The sequence below is a fragment of the Ambystoma mexicanum genome, chromosome 2p (genome assembly GCF_040938575.1).
Source record: "Ambystoma mexicanum isolate Mex_15411 chromosome 2p, UKY_AmexF1_1, whole genome shotgun sequence".
In the NCBI taxonomy this organism is placed as follows: Eukaryota; Metazoa; Chordata; class Amphibia; order Caudata; family Ambystomatidae; genus Ambystoma; species Ambystoma mexicanum.
Genome location: NC_090923.1, coordinates 1,163,187,337 through 1,163,210,368, shown reverse-complemented (window position 1 = coordinate 1,163,210,368; position 23,032 = coordinate 1,163,187,337). Strand labels below are relative to the sequence as shown.

Here is a 23,032-nt window from a genome sequence, read left to right as displayed (position 1 = left end):
TCGACAGAATTGTACAGCTTGCACATGATCTAGGACCCTCCGTGTCCATTTACATTATGGATACCTTCAACAGGACTTGAGCACTATAATGTCAAGTCTCGTAATCCCTCATCCACACCGGCTTAGACCTGGCTCTATGTGAAGAATCCTCTTTGACTTTTGACCTTTGAATGTCATCTTCTCTGACCTTCCCACCTGTCTTTTCCATGTTCTCATCCGACACCCCTCCTCTCACCTTCTCATTAAATCTAGTATTATCCTCCTCCACCTTCCTCAACTGTTCCTCACCTTCACTCCTTTCCTCATCACCCGCCTTCGCCAATCTTCCTTTCGACCAAACTTCACCACCTTCCAGAACTACCACATTACCTTTTACTGCACATATCTTCTTAGGACCCAGAAATCTACTTTCCACACACTTGTTCACTAGTCTAGGATTTTTGACATACACTTTTTCTCCAACCTTCCAATCACGTTCCTTCATCCTCATCCTGTCATCAAACAGTTCCTTATTTCTTTCCTGACTCAATGCAATAAGTTTCATAATCTGATTACGGTCAACATTAACCACTTTGGCCATTCCTAGCCATCCTGGACAAAGCCTTGTCCCAGGCTCCCTTCCCTTCATCGAAACAAATGGGGATACTCCCGTCACCGAATGAGGCGTAGTGACATAATTCCATGTCAGCATCCTTAATACTTCCCTCCATGGTTGCCTCGATTTCATGGCCATCTGCAGGCCCCCCTTTATGTACCTGTTAACTCTTTCAACAAGTCCATTTGCTTTAGGATTATACAGAGCAGTCCTTGTGTGTTTTATACTGTATCCTGCAAGAAACTTCTTCATTGCCCCAGACACAAATTGTACCCCATTATCTGACACAATTTCCACCGGGACCCCCTCCTTAAGAAATACTTTTTCTAGGAATCCAATCAGCTCCCTTGCCGTGACCTCCCTTACAGCCTCCTACTCAAACCATTTGGAATGAAAATCCACAACAACAAACACAAACTTTAAACCATCTCCCAGACCTGCCACCGGACCCATTATGTCCACTGCTAACTTACTCCACGGCTGGTCCGGTACCACATTTGGAATAATCGGAGCCTCTCTCACCACTCTGCATTTGTCACTCGTTTGGCAAATTATACAATCCTTGACACACCTTTCCGCACACCTGTCAATTCCCGGCCACCAATAATTCTGCCTCAATTTCCTTTTCATAGCCGCTTCTCCAGGATGCCCCTGATGAGCCAGCTCAATTAGTACCGACCTAAGGGAATGAGGAGGAACAATGCACCTCCCCCTCCTTAACCTATCCTCACATAGCTTTAACTCATTTTTTACTTCCCACCAAGTATTGAACTTACCATCCAAATTTTTCCTTTCTGGCCACCCCGTCACCGTCCAACTTTTGACTAACTTGAGGTCATTATCAGAGTTCTCTTCCTTCGCCCAATCCTCCTTACTGACCGCACTTTTTACCTCTGCTACCACTAACTCCTCCTCTGTCACTCTGTCCTCCATAGGTTCACCACTAAGAGGCAGTCTGGAAAGGCAGTCTGCCACAACATTCCGCTTCCCTGGTAAATAGCTCACTTCAAAGTTAAAGTTTTGGAGCCCCAGACCCCACCTGCTTATTCTTGGAGAACCCATGGCCCACCTGCCACTCTCAAACATCTGAACCAGGGGTTTGTGGTCCGACCTGACCACAAATCCTCTTCCCCACAAGAAGAACTTAAAATGATTTACTGCCCAAAACATGGCCAACGTTTCTCTTTCAATGACAGAATATTTGCTCTCTGCCCCTCTCAGTGTCCTAGACGCAAATGCTATCACTCTCTCAGTATTGTCCTTGTTGTACTGCACTAACGTCGCGCCCAGTCCCAACATGCTCGCATCCACTACCAAAACCGTTTTGTCCTTAGGTTCAAACCTACCTATGGATGGCGCCTCACCCACTGCTTGCTTAATGCACTCAAAAGCCACATCACATTCCGTAGACCATTCAAACCTCACTCCTTTTTTGAGCAACATTCTGAGGGGCACTGATCCCTTGGCAAAATCCTTTACAAACCTATGATAATATTCGGCCAAACCGAGGAATGATTTCACCTGCTCTTTATCTTTGGGTACAGGTGCACATCTTACTGCTTCCACCAAGTTCTTTTTTGGCCTCACCCCTTGCTCATCTATCTCATGTCCCAGATATTCCACCCTATGTACCGCAATCTTACACTTGCTCCTCTTCACCGTCAACCCTGCCTCACTCAATCTGCTTAACACTTGTCTCAACACTTCATCATGTTCTTCAGTAGAACTAGCATATATCAACACATCGTCCTGGAACACAATAATGTTTTTTACTCCACTCAACACCGTCTCCATGACCCTTTGGAACACGGCTGCCGCGGACGCAAGCCCAAATGGCATCCTACAGTATCTAAATGAACCAAACACCGTGATAAATGCTGTCAGGTGTTGATAATCCTCCTTCAACGGAATCTGATGGTAAGCTTGTGAGAGATCAATAACCGAAAACACCTTGGCATTGTTCAGTACTGATAGCTGATCACCTATTATTGGTAGGGGATGTCTATCCACTAATATGTTTCTGTTCAGATCTCTCAGATCCACACATAACCTAATGTCTCCATTGGCCTTAGCTGCTACTACTACCGTCGATAGCCATTCCGAGCTTTCACTCTTCTCTATTATTCCTCTTTGGAGTAACGATTCCACTTCCTCTTTGAGTTTCTCATTCAATCCGTGAGGTACTGGCCTCACCCTGTGCACCTTCGGACTGGCCCTTGCCTTTAATTGAATTTCATGTTTAAAACCCTTCAACAATCCCAGTTCCTCCTGAAACACCATGGGATACTCTTTTTCCCATTTATCCTTCAGTTCAGCCACATCAACTGGTCTCTCCGCATTCGCCTGTATCCTAATTCCCAATTTCCACTGTTCTTCCCATCCCAGAAGTGAAGAACCTTCTTGGGTAACGTATATCTCTGCTTCACAGCTCCTCCCTTTATACTTGATGGAAGCCTGGAACATCCCTATAATTCCAATTCTAACATTTCCATATGCATATGGCTCTATATTATGCTTCTTCAATTTTGTCACGTCTCCTTGCATGCAACTCAGGAATGTCGCCTTGAACATTAATGTCCATGGTGAGCAACTGTCCACCTTCATTGTCACCACCCTTCCATCGACCATGAATACATCGGTAGGTGCACCTCCCTTGCTTGATACTTCTGTTACTTCCAATACATGCTTTGTTTGGTTGCTCCTTCCCATTTCTAAATCTTCACTTTGTTCCGACATTCTTCCACCTGCTTCAATGCTCTGCACCGTCCCTGATTCCCGACACACTCTCGCGAAATGCCCTTTCTTTTTGCACTTTAAACACGAGATATTTCTGGCTGGGCAAAACATGCTTGTGGAAATATGACGGTTACTACCGCACTTGTAGCACTTGATTTCTTTGTTGAGGCCAGTCTTGCGAAATCTCTTCACAGCAGCCACTTCTCCTTCCGACTTGTCTCCCTTCATAGTGGTCATATATTTATGGGTCTGTTCCATACTCCTTGCCATGTCTATGGCCAACTCCAGTGATGCATCCTTTGATAGTAACCTCTCTTGTATCTTTATGTTATTTGTGCAACGAACTAATTGGTCCCTTATAAGAGAGTCAGTGAGCAGCCCAAATTCACACGTATGACTAAGAGACCTCAACGCTGCAATGAAGTTCTCCACCGGCTCTTGCGGATCTTGTATTCTTTGGAAGAATTTGTGTCTCTCAAATGTTATATTTTTCTTGGCCTCAAAATGAACTTCCAACTTCTTTTCTGCTATGGAATACTGGTCCATCTCTCCCTGGCCTTCTTGTGGAGGATCCGGTAATCCATCATAAACACTTCTGCCTTCAGTTCCCAGATTGTGCAGCAGTATTGCCTCTTTTCTTGCTGCTGCAAACTTATCCCCTCCAATGGCAATCAGGTACGTGTCAAACAGCTTCTTCCACCTATCCCACCTTATAGGTGGAGCACCAGGTTCTGACAGGAACGGTGGCGGAGGTGACATACTTGCCGCAGCCATTTTCTTGTAATTAGTGGCTTATTTTCCAATTATCACCCCTTGTGTTACTTTGCTTTTATCTCCAATACTTTTTTATTTTGTTATCCTTATCTCCTACTATTTGCCAGTCTCATGTGCTTGCCCTCTTAGGCGACTCTTATATATGAAGAGCACAGGTTCACAGTATTACAGTTTTACTTTGGCACACCGTATTGTGTTAAGACTATGCCGTTACTTTACTGTCCTTTGGGAGGCATTCTTCTTGCCAATACTGCAATGACAACATTATCCACTAGGGGCGCACATTTGCCCCGCTTCACTGTACTATACACACTTCTTTCTTAATATGGCTCTTGTTGTCTCTGAGTTCCTCTCAGCTATACCTCCTCCCTGATGCAGATACTTTACTGTCCTCCGGGAGGCAGTCTTCCTGTGCACACTGCAAGCCACTGGGGTTTCACCTCTGCTGTAGCTTTAATGTCCTGAACACACCCCTCTTATGGTGTCTTCCATTGACTCTGAATGTTCCTTCACTGTACCTCCTCCCTGGCTGTGCCCCCAGCCCCCCCTCTCCCTGCTCCTCACCTTAGTGTCCAATGAGAGGGGGAGTGGGCGGCACCCACCAGGACAAACAGCCTTTCCTTGTGTGGCCGTTCGAGTGAGAGTGGGGAGAACGTCCCCCTGCAGCGCCACGCTCCGAGGCACTGCTGAGACAGCTGCTCTTCAGGCCCCCACCTCTCCACAGGCTTCCTCCTGTCTCCGGCTTATAAACGGCGCGTTCCGCTTCAAAGGAAACGTCGCTAGGCTCCTCGGCAAGCTCCGTGTGCCCCCTCGTCGCCACTTGAAGAAGGGAGGCCACACTGAATCAACAAGTAAGTGTTTATTAACACGGAGCTCGCCAGTCGCCCCTCTCACTTCAAGCCGCCTTTCATTTCCTTTCCAACTGCCGTTCCTCGCTGCGGTCACGCGACTCTCATTCCAAACAAGCACGAGAGCACGCGCGACCGCCGCGAGATACTTTACATTCTCTACACTCACCCATAGTTTCGACCATTCGCTCTTTTCTATTGAGTGTCCCATGGGTAATTTCAATGTTTTCATATATGGCCTCGGAGGGGGATCTTCAACCACTTTTAGGTGCACGTATATGGAGGTGACCACCCACCTGTCGCCGGGATCTATATTCAGGTATTTTTCAAAGGGCGTTAGCTAGCATGTCCCTGCTTGTTTCATGGTGGTTTGGAATAACCAGTGCCTTAGTTGTGCATAGCGAAATCTCTCCCTCTCCCCCAGTTCGAAGTCTGCCGTATATTGGTCGAATTGTTTGACCTGGTTCCGCGCAAACATATCTCTGATCTTTTGGCATCCCCCCCTGCTGCCATTTGGTGAATGCAGCGGTTTTGTGTCCCGGGGTGAATTGTGGATTGTCCAATAACAGTGTGAACGGTGATGGGTGAGGGGTGATGTGTCCCCTCTTCATTGCTTCATCCTACGCGTCGCCCACTAGAGCCAGAATCTTGCTACAGTACATTCGGGGTGGTTTATCTGGTTTGGGTTTCCATAGTATCTCTTCCAGGTTTTCCCCTGCTACTGATCGGTCCATTGGCCTCCATCTCTTTCCCCTATCTTCATTCTGCCGATCCCGGATAACTCTCATCTGGGCTGCCAGATAGTAGACTTTAAGGTCCGTTTCCCCCAACCTGCCTTTACAAGTAGGCATTTCCATGACTCTAGCAGCCACTCTCGGTACTCTATTGTTCCATAGGAATCTACTTGTCATTTTTTTGAAGAGACCTGAATAGGGCGGGCGGTACCTGGATAGGGAGGGCTGAGAAGTAGTATAACAGTTGGGGTAGGATGACCATTTTTATAACATTTATTTGGCCTAGCAGTGTTATGGGTAGGGGCCCCCATAATTTTCGTTCTGATCCTTTCTAGGAGGGGCGGATAATTTGCTTGATACAGTTGTTCGACCGATTTGGCAGCAGGTCGTCGGTTTCTTTTCAGGTTTGGGGTTATGGGTGCGTGATCTGAGTGCATGATAGTCTCGACCGAGATCCCTGTAGTGTGGCCCAGCAGACTTCTGGAGAGCCACACGTAATCTATCCTCGAGTGCTTGTGGTGAGCATGCCAGTAGAAGGTGTACCCCTCCTGGTATCCCTTCAAACGCCCTCCTCGCGTCTACCAAGGCCAGGGTTTCCCTTGTGCCCCCTGTGCTATTTTGGTTCTGTCTTTAGAGGGGTCCCATGCTATGTTAAAATCCCCTTTTAGGATAATTGGCATTGTTAGTGATATACAATTAGTTCTTCCACTGATTGAATGTCACTGTTCATGCTGTTGCTTTGTTTGTGTTCTGTTTCTTCTGGCTGAGGTCAGGTTCTCACCTCCTGGCCCTCACACACTCCGGGGCTCTTACTCTATGCCCAGGGGAACAAGCAACTCATTAGGCTCACTAAAGGGATTGCAGCGTCTTTGGGCTAGCTTGTCATTACTCTGTCTACCTGGTGTGAAGACTAAACTGCGTGCTAGTGTTGGAAGGGCGTGGCTAGCAGCAGAGTGATGAAGACGTGAGTCTCCGAGCTCTCTCAACCGCCGACAAACATCCTGTAAAATAGCCTGCTATTCTTGTAAACCCTGAGGGGAAAACCATCCCTGTGGAGCGACAAATGAGTGGGGAACATTTGGGCGAAAAACGGAATCAAAAATCAGACCCGCCAGCAATATACAAGCCGCGGAAGAAATCAGCGTGTATTCGAGGTAGGAACGCCAAGATGGCCGCAGACTGAATCGCGACCCTCGAGAACCAAGTGTATCAAGGAGGAGCCGCCTGGAAACTCAGTTGCACTATAACAGGTCATCGAGCGCATAAAGGGAGGCACCCGAGACCCATAGAACACAGAGAACTTATCTGCCGATCGAGGCGGCCCGGCAGATGCAGAAGCACTAGGTGAAGCACGCAACGCTCCACGTGAAGGGACAACGATCCAAAAGAAATACCTTACCCGCAGACCTGCATGGAGCGCCCAGCCAGTCCAGTGCGGGCGAAGGAACACAGAAGATCGATCACCTGGTGGGGGTGACGCTGCCCCTGCAACAGCACCCTGGAATCCAAACCGTGGACCACCAGTGCTGCCGCCCAGAGTGCCTGTCCGGGGACTGCGGATACAAAGGTGGGGGCCTGCCTGGTGGGCGTCAGACGGTGTGAGACGTGCGCGGGACTGGCCACCCCAACCACGCTGCGTCCACAAGTGCTCACACCTACCAGCGAAAGGAGCAGCCCTAGCTGGCGGGAATCCAAGAGGCCTGAACAAGCATTGTGGCTCGCGGCGTGCTGAAGCACAGACGGCTCCACAAGCAGACCCGACCTGTAATCTTCTCCTGGAGTTCGCTGCATCCACCCTACATCTGCCTTCTGCCATATCCTGAGGATGCCCGACGCTGGATGTCCACAGCATTGCATGGGTGAAGCGGCTCGATCGGAAGAGGGTTGCGGACCCAGTAAGGGAACCCTCAATACTGCAGTGAATTCTAGGCTTGCCAGAAAATACGGAGGGACCATACATGGAATTGTTCTTGGAACAATGGATCACTGATATGTTTGAACCTAACTCGTCTCCAAGTTCTTCTCGATAGAGAGAGCCCGTCGGATGCCATCTGGACGGCCAGTGAGTTATTGTAGTTTGACTCATTGGAGTCAAGGTTGTGTTAGGTAATGTCTAAATAAAAAAACAATAAAAAGTGATTTAAAAAAAAAAACTGCGTGCTAGTGTTGGAACAACCAGCAGTGTAAAGACTGTTAAGCAAAAATAGAAATCTAATGTGCTTAATGTAAAATCTACTTATGTGAGTTACGCAACAAATGTTTCCTAGGAGACGCTTACACATAGCAAAAGAATGCAGTACTAAATGAACAGAGCACTAACACTCTGACATATTGATTTCAGCCTTTGTTTCTTTAGAACGTGCCTTCACCATCTACTGAAATGGAACTTGGAACGTCATGTAAGCACAGAACTGACAATCCCGCCTAGATCTACAAGCCAGAGCTAAGTAGCCCTGTTTATTCATCAATGCATAATTTGTGTGAATACCAATGTAACTTGTATGAGTCACAACTGTCTCCGTGCACTGAATGGCCATAATTAATGTGTTATATGCATGCTGCACAGAAGTGAAGCACGCACTGGGTAAGGTGTTGGGCAGTCTGTTGTCTCAACATAGTGTCGAGGTAATGAAGTGTGTGTGTGATGCGCACAGCCTCATGAGCACAGAGATTTATCAACAGTCATGGGATCATTGGAGGAGAAGCAGAAGTTGTCGAGGAGCATTTCTCCAGCATGGAATCTGTCATGGATTCTGATGCTTGTGAATATTCCCCATCAGGCTGGAAATCCCCGGTAAAAGAAAAAACTGTTTCACTTTCGTTTATGAACAGTCTTTCTCCTATAAACCGTTCACTGAGCTCTGGGTCATACTGCCCCCAGCCAATGGCTGCCCTCTCCCTAAGCCCCTCCTCAGCCATCTTCACATTTTTTACTGCACATTCAAGTGTTGGGAGTCCTCGTGTTCCACTCTTAGAGCCTTCTGCTTTTTTTGCGCTTTTTGACTCAGAAAACTCTATTTTTGTTCAATCGAGCCTGTGTGCTCCATTTCTTCATCCGATTAACGGGAATCCGTTTTTCGTCTCTCCCCTTCGGACTGAAGTTGACGACCAGAATCTTTGCGAAGTGCCTAGCTTGGCTGGCGGCCCATCCGTGACTACAGGGAATTCATGTGTACCCATGCAACCACTTGAGGAATTACTGGACTCCCGTTGGATCCAGGTGTCCGGAAGCTTCAAGGACAGGATCGTGCTCGATGAGTTCCGTCGAGCGATAAGGTGGTGGGGCGTGTGCTCCAACATCACCAGGGGCACAGACTTCCGAGCCCGCCGTACCAGGAGACGGTCACGTCGGATGCTTCCCTGGAAGGCTGGGGAAACCACAACGGACGTCTCCACGCCAGAGGCCTGTGGCTACTGGAGAAGACACTACACATAAACGTCCTGGAACTACGGGCAGTGTTTTGGGTCCTCAAGTCATTTCTTCTGTCCCTCAAGGGCAAGTGGTGAGGGCCTTCACAGACAATACCACCACGATGATTTACATCCAGAAGCAGGGGGGCACGAGATCCCTGGCGCTCTCCAGAGGCTCAGGAATTGTGTCACTGTGCCGTCACCCGGGGGATGTTTCTCATTCTCCAGCATGGGGTCTGGCATGGATTCACATGCTCATGAATATTCCCCGTCGTCAGGCTGGGAATCCTCGGTAAAGAAAAAATCAGTTTCAGTTTTGTTTCTGAACTGTCTTTCTACTAATAACCAATCACTGGTCTCTAGGTCATACTGCCCCCAGCCAATGACTACCCTCTACCTAAGCCCCTCCTCTGGCAGCCATCTTCAGATTTTTACCGCACGTTCAAGTGTTGGGAGTCCTCGTGCTTAGCTCTCGAGCTTTTACTGCGTATCGCGTTTTTTTTTTTTTTTATTCAAAGAGTATACTCTTATTTTTTTGGTCAATTCGAGCCTCAAGCTCCACCGATTCTTCTTCCGATCAACGGGGACCCGTTTTGGAATTTTTCTACGCCCCTCAAGGGCGGATTTTCGTCGCATTACACTTCTTGGAGGATTCCGGAAGACCTTTGAGGCCTACCCCGTTTCGGACACGGCCCAAGACAAGGAAGATTCGACGCCTACTGGATCCAAACTGTTCAGGAACTGGCCAGGATGTGGATTACAGAACGTCTTCAAGGAAGATGAGCACTCCTGGTGCCTCTACTGCCTTCACGACGACAAATCGCACGTGGAGAAGGACTGTGCGTTCTGTAAGAACATGTCCGTCCGGACAATGAAGGATCTTCGTATTTGACTCACCAACTGGCTGAAGGGGAAGAGCCCAGCAGCAGATGAGAAGAAGAAATCTGAGCGGTCTTCTAAGACCTTTGAGGGCGCTCTGGCGACGGGGGCCCAACAAAAGGCTAAGCACCGCGAGTCTGCGGGCACCGGAAGCGCCGTTGGTTCGGGCTCCTCGGCTGCCAGGCAAGGCACGATGTCACAGACGCCATCATTCACCAGCCAACGCTCTGGCTCGGTGAAAAGGAAGTCGTAGAACCCGGGTAAGCTTCGGAAGAAGCCCCGGTTGATCCCGATGGAGAAAGCCAAGAGGGGGGGGCGAGGCGGTGACCATCCCCCTAAGGTGAAGGCCTCAGACACGGCCAAGGTCATGAAGGCCCTCATTCACCCGACGAAGGCCTCGATAGTTGTGGCGGCCCTGGCAAAGCCTGCGGAGGCTACCCCAGTGGAGACGACCTCTGGGCCCAGAGTTTCCCTGCCACCAAGGAGGGAAACATCTTTCCAGCCTATCGAGAAGACCCCGTGAAACCCCAGGATGAGAAAGAGGGGTGGGACACGGTAGCCCTAACTGACACGGAAACCACCACGAGGATGAGCTGGCTGACGTCAAAAAGATCCTGGACAAGAAGTTCGAGGAGGCCAGAACCTACGGGAGGGATCCCGACGAGGCAGACGTAGAGAGCAACGGTGGGGCCGACGAGGAACTGCAGACCGTCGAGGAAGTGGAGGAACCCGCGCCCCAGCCTTCGCTCCTGTCGCAACAGATGCCACAAGACAATTCAGGCGCAATCTTGATGGCTTTGCAGACCCTGTGTACAGAGATAAGGACAGGGTTGCCCTTACCACCAGCGGAAGGTTGAACCCATGTAGGTGTCTTGTAGGTGAGCCAGAGGAAGACCGTCCTCTCGGTCCCCTTACTGGACGACATCTGGGACGAAGGACTGTCCCTTCTGAAGAACCTGTCCACGGCCCGTGCGAAGAGGGACCGGTGCGAGAAGAAGTACCGGTTCCCGGACTCCGCTCCGATGTGCCTCAGGGCACAGCCGTCCCCGGATTCGGTGGTCTCTGTGGCGGCCAAGAAGAAATCGGCAGGGGCGACGGCATCAACTTCCACTTCCCCGCCGGACGCCAAGGGGAAGAAGCTGGATGCCATGAGACGAGGGGTCATCTCGTCGGCAGCGACGACAATCAAGGCAGCCAAAGCCCTCGCTATCGTGGCGCGCTACGACAGGGAGCTGTGGTTCAAGATCGCTCCCATCCTGGACTTCCTCCCAGATGACAAGAGGGCAGAAGCCCTTGAAATCCTGCAGGAAGGTGAGGTGGCATCGGACCACGCCATCACGGTGGCCACGGGCATCGCCGGCTTTCGCCAGATGGGCAACAGCGTTTGCCATCACTGGCGCGGTTGGCTCAGGGCCACTGATTTCCGTCAGGACGTGCAGACCAGGGTACTGGACATGCCCTTCGACGGGAACAACCTGTTCGGCAAGGCAGTGGACGAGTCGCTGCAGGCCATCAAGGTGGACTCCGAGACGGCCCGGGCCCTGGATTCTCTCCATCAGCGACGGCAGTCCTTTCGGACCTCCGGTGGCAAGTCTCGAGGTGCCTCCAAAGGATTCGGCGGCAATGCCTCGTCGTACCGCCAGGCAGCCCACTCCTCGTCGCAGGAAGCCTACAGATGCCGCAACAAGACAGGAGGACCGTCGTCATCGCCAAGGAGGCAAAGGTGGCAAGGCCTCGGCGAAACAAGACTGAACCGGCCGTGACGCCGGGCCCCCACCCGAGCACCCCAGTGGGAGGCCGGCAGGCGAAATTCATCAGCGTGTGGGAGTCCATCTCCACCGACCGTTGGGTGCTGGCCAACAGGCACTCCCTGGAGTTCCAAAGAAAGTGTCCCCATTTCCCACCTGTGGCCAGGAAGGAAAACCATGTGCCACAGCTGCTTCTGGAGGTACGAGTAATGCTGAGAAAGGACCCAATAGAACTCTTCCCAAAGAGGCTCCGGGGCTCCGGAGTATACTCGCGGTACTTCCTTGTCCGAAAGAAGACCGGCGGCTGGCGGCCCATCCTAGACCTGCGCCGCCTCAACAAATACATCAAGTCCTAGATGTTCTGGATGGTCACCCTTCAGCACGTGCTGGGACAATTGGAGGAAGGCGACTTCCTGTCATCGCTGGACTTGGAGGATGCTTACTTCCACATCCCCATACGAAAAGGACATCGAAAGTTCTTACAAGTGCGGCACTACCAGTTCAAGGCCCTGCCCTTCGGGTTGAAGTCGGCGACAAGGGTCTTCACTAAGTGCCTGTCACTGGTGGCGGCGCGGCTGCAGGGGATCCACGTATACCCCTATCTGGACGATTGGCTCATCCGAGCAAAGTCAAGAGAACTCGATCACACAGCGAAGACCGTCCGCTTGCTCACAGAACTGGGATTCTCGATCAACTTTGCAAAGTCCCACTTGGTACCGTCGCAAGACGCCCTGTTCCTGGGAGCCAGACTCGACACAGTGGCACGGTTGGCTTCACCGTCAGAGGAGAGGACGAAAGCCATCATGGGCAAGGTACAACGACTGTTGACCATGGAAGTGGCCAGGGTGAGGTCCATCAAGTCCCTGCTCGGCATGATGTCGTTGTGCATCTACCTCGTGCGTCTGTGCAAGTTGCGGATGCGGCCACTGCAGGAGTTCCTCGACGCCCGTTGGATGCAAGCGGCGGGCAGCTTTCGAAGACAGGATCTCCCTCAATGAGACTTTCCGCCAAGCGATCCGGTGGTGGGGCAACCGCGCGCATCTAGCAGCGGGCATGAACTTCTAGACCCCGGCACATCAGGAAACTGTGACGAAGGACGCCTCCCTATAAAGATGGGGAGCGCACACCAGAGATGCCTTTGGCTCCCGGAGGAGAGGTCACTATACATCAACATCCTGGAGCTCCGAGTCGTGTTCTGGGCCCTCAGGTCGTTCCTTCCGTCCCTCAAGGGCAAAGTGGTAAGGGTCTTCACCGACAACACCACCACGATGTTCTACATCAGGAAGCAGGGGGGCACCAGATCCCCGACCCTATCCAAGGAAGCGCAGGATATGTGGCACTGGACCGTTGCCCAAGGGATGTTCCTGGTACCCTTCCATCTGGCAGGAATAAAGAACACCATCGCCGACTCACTCAGCAGGGAGCGGCGCTCGTGCCACGAGTGGGAGCTTCGGCAGGATCAAGTGGATCTCCTATTCCGACGATGGTCCCCAGATCGATCTATTTGCGAAGGCGACGAACACCAAGTGCCAGATGTTCGCCAGCAGGTTTCCCCCGCCGGGGAGCATGGGCGATGCCTTCTCATTCCCCTGGGACGGCCTGTTCCTGTATGCGTTCCCACCATTGCCGTTGCTGCTGCGATTCATCAGTCAACTCAGACGGTCCTGGTGCAGGATGACCCTCGTCGCACCGGCGTGGCCGAGGCAGATTTGGTTCCTGGACCTTCTGGACATGTCAGCGTCCCCCCCCCAGTCAAACTGCCGACGGATGCGGATCTTCTCGCCAGGGAAGGATGCGCCATTCGACATCACGACCCAGGATCGCTGAACCTGCAGGCCTGGGTCCTGCAGCACTAGAGTTCTGAGGGTACGATATCCCGGCGGACTGCAAGGAGGTGCTTGCAAAGGCCAGGGCGTCCTCGACTCTTACGTGCTATGGACATAAATGGAAGAGGTTCTCTGTCTGGTGCCGTGCACAGAAGATCAACCCTCTGCGGATTATGGCCCCTCAAGTGCTGCCGTACTTGCTGTCGCTGGCCAAGGCAGGGCTGGCTCATGCCTCCATCAAAATCCATCTAGCGGCGATCTCCCGCTACACCAGAACTCTGGGGTTGTCGTCGCTGTGGTCTCATCGCCTGGTGAAGGAGTTCATGAAAGGACTGTTCCGCTCGTTCCCGCCGGTGAAGGCTCTGACCCCGGTGTGGAAGCTCAACGTGGTGCTGACCAGGCTCATGGGTCTGCCATTCGAGCCTTTGCATTCGGCACCATTGAAGTTCCTATCGTGGAAGACAGCGTTTCTTGTGGCCATCACCTCCGTACGACGAGTGGGAGAGATCCAGGCCCTCTCCTGTAAACCTTTATATCTGACATTCCACGAAACTAGGGTAGTGCTGAGGACGCACCCCTCCTTCATGCCCAAGGTGCCGTCAGACTTCCATCTCAACGAGCCCTTGGTGTTACCTGTTTTCTTCCCGTCGCCTTCGTCGCCGGCTGAGAGGACTTTGCACTCGCTGGATGTGTCTAGAGCGCTGAAGTTCGAAAGGACCGCACGAAGAGTCTTTGGAAGACGTCACAGCTGTTTGTGAACTTTGGCCCTGTGAACCAAGGGAAGGCCCTCTCGAAGGCTTCCATTTCCAAATGGCTCTCCGGCTGCATCATGCACTGTCACCAGTTGGCAAACCGACCGTTGCGCGGCCGTCCGAGAGCCCATTCAACCAGAGCGATCGCTGCTACCACGGCTTTCCCGTCTGGTGTGCCCCTGCTGTACATCTGCAGGGCTGCTACGTGGAGGTCGAGGCACACCTTCACGAGATTCTACTGCGTCGACCGGGATTGCGCAACCTGTTCGCTTGAAGGTGAGCCTGGTGAAGAGGTAAGAGATGCTTAATGTTGAGTTGTTGAAATGCTTAATGTTGAGCCTTGCCACCACCCGTGGTTGTGCATGTGTGTACTGCTATGTATTCTTGTATTCATGAACATGTGAATCCATGGCAGACCCCATGCTGGAGAAGGAACAAGTTACTTCTCCAGCATGGGGTCTGGCATGGATTCACATGCTCATGAATACTCCCCGTCGTCAGGCTGGGAATCCTTGGTAAAGAAAAAACCAGTATCAGTTTCGTTTCTGATCTGTCTTTCGTAGTAATAACCAATCACTGATCTCTGTGTCATACTGACCACAGCCAATGACTGCCCTCTCCCTAAGCCCCGCCTCTGGCAGCCTACCTCAAATTTTTACCGCACGTTCTTGTGTTGGGAGTCCTCGTGCATAGCTCTCGAGCTTTTTTGCTACTTTTTCGCGCTTTTTCAAGAGACTTGTCTCATTTTTTCCGGTTCGAGCCTCAAGCTCCACCATTTCATTCTTCCGTTAACGGGATCCGTTTCGGAACTTCTACGCCCCTCAAGGGTGAAGACTTCATCGAATCTACTTCTTGGAACATTCCAGAAGACTTGTGGCCTACTTGGACATGGCCCAGGACAAGGGTTCGTCGCCCGGATCCAAGCTGTTTCGGAACTGCCCTGGATGCGGGTTGCAAAATGTCTTTAAAGAAGACGAACATTCGAGGTGCCTCTACTGCCTCCACGGGGATAAGACACATGTAGAGAAGGACTGTGAGTTCTGTAAGAACATGTCGGAGCGGACCATGAAAGACCGTCGATCCCGCCTTGCCAGCTGGTTGGAGAAGTCTGGAGAGAAGAAGAAAGGGTCAGAGCGGGCTTCTAAGTCCTGTGCGGGCACCCCGGCGACGGGGGCCCAACACCAGGCCAAGCGCCGGGAGTCCGCGGGCTCCGGGAGCGCTGAAAGGTCGGGCTCTTTGGTCGCCAAGCAGGGCGCTTCCTCCCCGGTACCGTCAACCACGAGTCAGCGCTCTGGTTCGGGGAAGAGAAAGTCTGGGGCTCCGGGTAAGCTTCGGGAGAAGCCCCGTCCGAGCTCGGATGAGGGGGTTCGAGGCGTTGACCCTCCCCCCAAGGAGAAGGCCCCAGTCGCGCCTAGGGCGGTCAAGGCCCCTACCCACCAAGCTAAGGCCTCTATCGAGGCGATTGCGGCGACTCTGGCCGTGCCGGCAGAGACCCCGCCGACGGAGGCCACCTCCGGAACTAGAGTTTCCCTGCCGCCAAGGAGGGAATCCTCTTTTCAACCCGTTGTCAAGACCCCCGTGACAAAAAAGGGGGGGGCACGGTGGACATCTCGAGCTCGGAATCAGCCTCGGAGGAGGAACTGACTGAGGTCGTGAAAAACCTCGAAGCTCGCTTCGAGAAGGTTCGATCCCGTGAGGAGGATCCCCTGGACGTAATCGAGGAGGATGAGGATGACGAGGATGAACAGCCCTCCCGTCCAGTGCAGCCGGAACCCGAGCCTCAGGATAGCTCGGCGGCCATCTTGTTGGCGATCCAGTCCCTATGCTCTGAGATCAGAACGAGATTACCACGGCCCAGGCCGGAGGAACCCCAACCTGGCCCGTCGGAAAGCCCTCCGAACAAGCGACGACAGATCCATCCCTCTCCTCCCGTCGCTCCCGCAAGACCTACGGTCCCCTCCTCATCCTCTCCCAAACCGGGTGACGACGATGTGGTAGGCACGACGACGGGCTCTGACGACGACGGTGCAGACGACGGAACGGACCTTCCGTCTCCCGCCCCACGGGCCTCCCCGCCCAACGAAATTGGCTCGTTCCATGCCATGATATCCAGGGCGTCGGAGTTGTTCCAACTCTGCCCAGAAGAACGCAAAAAGGAAGGTTTCCTTTACCAGCGCAGGGAGGCCAAGAGAAAATCAGTCATCGCGGTGCCCCTGATCGACGACCTCTGGGAGGAAGGCCTGTCAGTGCTGAAGAACCCCTCCACAGCACCGGCCAAACGGGACCGATACGAGAAAAAGTATCGGGTCCCCGACACGGCACCCCTGTGTCTCAGGGCCCAGCCAACGCCAGACTCTGTTGTCTCGGCGGCGGCTAAGAAGGACGCAGGCTCAGGAGCCTCGACAGCAAATTCCCCACCGGACGGCGAGGGAAAGAAATTAGACGCCATGGGACGACGGATTATCTCGTCGGCGGCAACGACAATCAAGGTGGCCAACGCCCTTGCTATCGTCGCCCGTTACGACAGAGAACTATGGTTTAAGCTGGCCCCCATTTTGGACTTCCTGCCGGACGACAAGAGGGCCGAGGCCCTGGAAATACTTCAAGAAGGCAAGGTGGCGTCTGACCACGCCATAACGGTGGCGACAGACATCGCCGATACCGGTTTTCGCCAGCTAGGTAACGGGGTTTGCCTGCGACGATGAGGTTGGCTCCGAGCAACTGATTTCCGTCAAGACGTCCAGACGAGAGTTTTGGACATGCCGTTCGACGGCAACAACTTGTTCGGCAAGGCTGTGGACGAATCGCTCCAGGCCATAAAGACTGACACGGCCCGAGCTCTAGGAACCCTCCAGCAGCGATGGCCCTTTTGGAGCGCCGGAGGCAGACAAGGGGCTTCCAAGGGATCCAGCGGCGGCTCATCGTCCTACCGCCAAGCGGCACGCTCCTCGTCTCAAGAAGCATACAGGGGTCGCGGCAAGCAGGGAGGGTCCCGCCGCCATCAGCAGGGAGGCCAGGGCGGTAAGGCCACCACCTCCAAGCAAGATTGAACCGGCCGTGGTGTCGGGCCCCCACCGAAACACCCCGGTGGGAGGCCGGCTGACGAAGTTCGTCGGCGTGTGGGAGACCATCTCCACCGACCGTTGGGTGTTGGATACCCTGGCAAGAGGACACTCCCTCAGGAATTCGATAGAGTGTCCCCATTTTCCACCTGTGGCCAGGAAGGAGAATCATGTTCAACAACTCCTGTTGGAAGTACGAGCGATGCTCAGAAAAGGCGCCATCGAGCTCGTCCCCAAGAGACTCCGGGGCTCCGGAGTGTACTCAAGGTACTTCCTCGTCAGAAAGAAGACAGGCAGCTGGCGCCCCATCATGGACCTTCGTCGTTTGAACAAATACATCAGGTCACAAAAGTTCAGGATGGTCACTCTACAACACGTGTTGGGACAGCTGGAGGAAGGCGACTTCCTATCGTCGCTGGACCTGGAGGATGCGTACTTCCACATTCCCATCCTAAAAAGTCACCGGAAGTTTCTCAGGTTCGTCGTCCAGGGACGCCACTACCAATTCAAAGCTCTGCCGTTCGGATTGAAGTCGGCGCCCAGGGTCTTTACCAAGTGCCTGGCGCCGGTGGCTGCACGGCTGCGTCTGCAGGGGATTCACGTCTACCCCTACCTGGACGACTGGCTCATCCGCGCAAAGACAAAGGAACTCGCCGTCGGACACACTGCGAGCACCGTCCGGCTACTCGCAGAACTGGGATTCGCCATAAATTACCCGAAGTCTCACCTGATTCCGTCGCAGGTGGCCCTGTTTCTGGGAGCGAAGCTCGATACAGTGAGGCGCCTGGCGGCACCGTCGGAGGAACGGACGAAGACCATTCTGGGCAAGGTGCAACGCCTGTTAGCCACGGACGTGGCCAGGGTGAGGTCCATCAAGTCTCTCCTGGGGATGATGTCCTCTTGCATCTATCTCGTGCGCCTTTGCAGACTACGGATGCACCCGCTTCAAGAATTCCTCGACGCCCGTTGGATGCAGGCGACGGGCACCTTCGAAGACGGGAACCCTCTCAACGAAGCGTTCCGGCAGGCGATTCAATGGTGGGGCTCTCGTGCTCACCTCACGGCGGGCAAGGACTTCCAGATGCCGTCGTACCAGGTGACGGTGACTACGGACGCCTCACTGGAAGGCTGGGGCGCCCACACAGGAGATCTCCACGCAAGAGGCCTCTGACATCCGGAGGAGAAGTCTCTGCACATCAACATCCTGGAGTTTCGAGCTGTGTTCTGGGCTCTCAGATCGTTCCTCCCGTCCCTCAAAGGCAAGGTGGTGAGGATCTTCACGGACAACACCACGACAATGTTTTACATACGGAAGCAGGGAGGCACCAGATCCCCAGCCCTTTCCAAGTAAGCACAGGATCTGTGGCACTGGGCGGTCGCCCAGGGGATGTTCCTGGTTCCCTTCCACCTGGCGGGAGAAAGAAACACCATTGCCGACTCGCTCAGCAGGGAGCTGCGCACGTGTCACGAGTGGGAACTGCGCCAGGATCAGGTGGACCGACTCTTCCGACGATGGGGCAAACCCCAGATCGACCTGTTCGCAACAGCGACGAACTCAAAGTGTCAGAGGTTCGCCAGCAGGTTCCCCCAGCCGAGAAGCATGGGCGATGCGTTCTCGTTCCCCTGGGACGGATTATACCTGTACGCGTTCCCTCCGTTTCCGTTGCTGCTTCGACTAATCAACCAGCTCAAGAGGTCCCGGTGCAGGAAGATCCTCGTCGCACCGGCGTGGCCTAGGCAGATCTGGTTCCCGGACCTTCTGGACTTGTCAACGTCCCCGTCCATCAAGCTACCGGCGGACCCGGATCTTCTCTCCAGAGAAGGAGGCGCCATCCTACACCACGACCCGGCGTCTCTGAACTTGCAGGCCTGGCTCCTGCGGCACTAGAGTTTGGGGGGTACGATATCCCGGCTGACTGCAGAGAGGTTCTCGCAAAAGCCAGGGCGTCCTCAACTCTCAAGTGTTACGGACATAAGTGGAAGAGGTTCTCTGTCTGGTGCCGGGCACAGAAGATCAACCCTCTACGGATTACGGCCCCTCAAGTGCTGCCGTACCTGCTGTCGTTGGTCAAGGCGGGATTGGCCCACGCCTCCATCAAAATACACCTGGCTGCCATCTCAAGATATACCAGGACGACGGGACGTCTTGTAAAGGAATTTATGAAAGGACTTTTCAGATCGTTCCCGCCGGTGAAGGCGCCTGCCCCGGCTTAGGAGCTTAATGTAGTGCTGGCTAGGCTCATGGGTGCCCCATTTGAACCTATGCATTCGGCACCGCTGAAGTTCCTGTCGTGGAAAACTGCTTTTCTCGTGGCCATCACCTCTGCAAGACGAGTGGGAGAGATCCAGGCCCTATCCTGCAAGCCTCCATACTTAACTTTTCACGACACGAGGGTGGTGCTGCGGACGCACCCCTCCTTCATGCCCAAGGTGCCGTCGGACTTCCACCTCAACGAGCCCTTGGTGTTGCCAGTGTTCTTCCCGTCGCCTTCGTCGCCGGCTGAGAGGACTTTGCACTCGCTAGATGTGGCTAGAGCGCTGAAGTTCTACTTGGACCGCACGAAGAGTTTTCGGAAGACGTCACAGCTGTTTTTGAATTTTGGGACTGTGAACCAGGGGAAGGCTCTCTCGAAGTCTTCCATTTCCAGATGGCTCTCCGGCTGCATCAGGCACTGCCACCGGTTGGCAAACGGACCGCTGCCAGGCCGTCCGAGAGCCCATTCGACCAGAGCGATCGCTGCTACCACGGCGTTCCTGTCTGGTGTGCCCCTGCTGGACATCTGCAGGGCTGCTACGTGGAGGTCGACGCACACCTTCACAAGTTTCTACTGCGTCTATCGGGATTCCAGGGAGGAGTCCAGGGTCGGCCAAGCAGTGCTGCGCAACCTGTTCGCCTGAGGTGAGCCTTGTGAGGAGGTAAGAGATGCTTAATGTTGAGTTGTTGTATTGCTTAATGTTGAGCCTTTTGTGCCACCTCCCGTGGTTGTGCATGTGTACTGCTATGTATTCTTTATTCATGGGCATGTGAATCCATGCCAGACCCCATGCTGGAGAAGGAACAAGTTACTTACCTGTAACTGTTGTTCTCCAGCATGGGTCTGGCATGGATTCACATGCGAACCCTCCCGCCTTCCCCTCTGCGGCTCTTCACTTGGTCATGCTGCCACTTTACGTGCTACCAAATCTGAGGATGGCTGCCAGAGGCGGGGCTTAGGGAGAGGGCAGTCATTGGCTGTGGTCAGTATGGCACAAAGATTAGTGATTGGTTATTACTACGAAAGACAGATCAGAAACGAAACTGATACTGGTTTTTTCTTTACCGAGGATTCCCAGCCTGACGACAGGGAATATTCATGAGCATGTGAATCCATGCCAGACCCATGCTGGAGAACAACAGTTACAGGTAAGTAACTTGTTCCTTCCTTTTCACCTGGTGGGAGTCAAAAACATTGACGACTCCCTCAGCAGGGAGCTGCGCTCTTGCCACGAGTGGGAGCTTCTGCAGGGTGAAGTGGACAACTTCTTCCTCAGGTGGGGCAGTCCTCACATCAATCTGTTATCGACGGCGATGAACACCGAGTGCCGGAGGTTCACCATCAGCTTCCCCCAGCCGGGGAGCATGGGGAAGGCATTCACCTTCCCTTTGGGAAGGCCTGTTCCTGTATGCGTTCCCTCCGTTGCTGTTGCTACTACAAGTCATCGGTCAACTCAAACAGTGCTGGTTCAGGATGATCCTCGTCGCACCAGTGTGGCCAAAGCAAATCTGGTACCCGGACCTTCTCAGCATGTCTGCGTCCCCTCCAGTCAAGCTACCAGTGGTCGTGGATCTTCTCGCCAGGGTAGGAGGCGCAATACTGCACCATGACCCAAGATCGCTGAACCTGAAGCCCTGGCTTCTGCAGCATTCGAGTTTGGTGGTTAGGAGCTGCCTGCGGACTGCAGGGAGGTCCTCGCCAAGGCCAGGGAGTTGTGGACTCTGAAGTGTTACAGACACAAATGGAAGCGTTTCGCGACCTGGTGCCGATCACAGAAGATTAACCCTCTGAGGGTCACGGCCCACAGGTCCTTCCAACTTGTCGTTGGCTACGTCAGGGATGGCGCACGTCGCCATCCTGGTGCATCTGGCGGCTATCTCCCGCTGCACCAGGGCTCCAGGACAGTCTTTGCTTTGGTCGCACCATCTAGTCATGGAGATCATTAGGGAACTGTTCCGATCGCTCCCGCCGGTGAAGGCGCTGCCCCGGTGTGGGAACACAACGTGGTGCAGACTAGGCTCACGGGGCCCCTTTCTAGCCTATGCATAAAGCTCTGCTCAAGTTCCTTCTTGGAAGACAGGTTTCCTCGTGGCCATTACCTCTGCCAGGAGAGTAGGTGAGATCCATGCTCTGTCCTGCAAGCAGCCTTATTTCACTTTCCACGAGACGAGGGTGGTGCTGCGGACGCACCCCTACTTCATGGCCAAGTTTCCATCCGAATTTCATGTGAACGAACCCTTGATGTTGCCTGTGTTTTTTCTGACGCCTTCGTCGCCGGCTTAAAAGACTTTGCACTCACTGGATGTGGCTCGAGGGCTGAAGTTTTATGTGGCCCGCACGAAGAGTTTCCGGAAGGCTTCTCGGCTTTTTGTTAACTTTGGTCCTGTGAACCATGGGAAGGCCTTGTCCAAGGCTTCCATCTCCCATTGTCACTAGTTGGCAAACCAACCGCTGGCTGGCCGTCCGAGAGCCCACTCCACCAGAGCGATCGCTGCGACGACTGCGTTCCTGTCTGTTGTGCCCCTGCTAGACCTCTGCAGGACTGCTACGTGCAGGTCTACCCACACCTTCATGAAATTCTACTGCATTGACAGGTATTTCAGAGAGGAGTACAGAGTCGGCCAAGCAGTGCTACGCAACCTGGTTGCTTGAAGGTGAGGAGGTAAGAGTAATTCCTTCTGTTGAGCCTTGCCACTTCCCGTGGCCGTGTATGTATGTACTGCTATTTTATTTATTTCCATTTTTAAAGCGCTCACACAGCCCACGGGCATCGAGGCGCTGTTACAGGAATTGTTTTTTTTTTGGTTGCATAATTGTTTTTCTTTTTTGTCTTAGTTGCGTATTTATAACGCACTTAAACACCCAGAGGTTTCTAAGCGCGGACCCGGAAATCGAACCTGTGTTGCTTCGTGTCGTCTTGCTTCCAAGGCGCGCACGTTGCCGCTGAGCTATCCTCCCGGGCTATGTATTCTTTATTCATGTGCATGTGAATGCATGCTAGACCCCATGCTGGAGAAGGAACGAGTTACTTACCTGTAACTGTTGTTCTCCAGCTTGGGTCTGGCATGGAATTACATGTGAACCCTCCTGCCCCTCTGGGGCTCTTCTTGGTCATACTGCCACTTTACGTGCTACCAAATCTGAGGATGGCTGCCAGAGGAGGGGCTTAGGGAGAGGGCAGTCATTGGCTGGTGGCAGTATGACCCATAGCTCAGACATTGGTTTATAGGAGAAAGACAGTTTATAAACAAAAGTGAAACTTTTTTTTCTTATACCGAGGATTCCCAGCCCGACGACAGGGAATATTCATGAGCATGTGATTCAGTGCCAGACCCATGCTAGAGAACAACAGTTACAGGTAAGTAACTCGTTCCTTACCCGACTTCCCCCTTGCTTTCCACACCCTCTACCT

General features: G+C 53.2%; 1 long non-coding RNA gene across 1 annotated transcript in view; it reads left to right on the top strand.

Moving 5' to 3' along the window:
* LOC138567269 (uncharacterized) overlaps positions 1–23,032 on the top strand; it is a 35,032-nt gene that overhangs the window by 9,111 nt on the left and 2,889 nt on the right. Inside the window, exon 2 of the long non-coding RNA XR_011302149.1 lies at positions 8,029–8,086. This is a non-coding gene — a long non-coding RNA (uncharacterized lncRNA). The remainder of the gene's footprint in view (positions 1–8,028; positions 8,087–23,032) is intronic.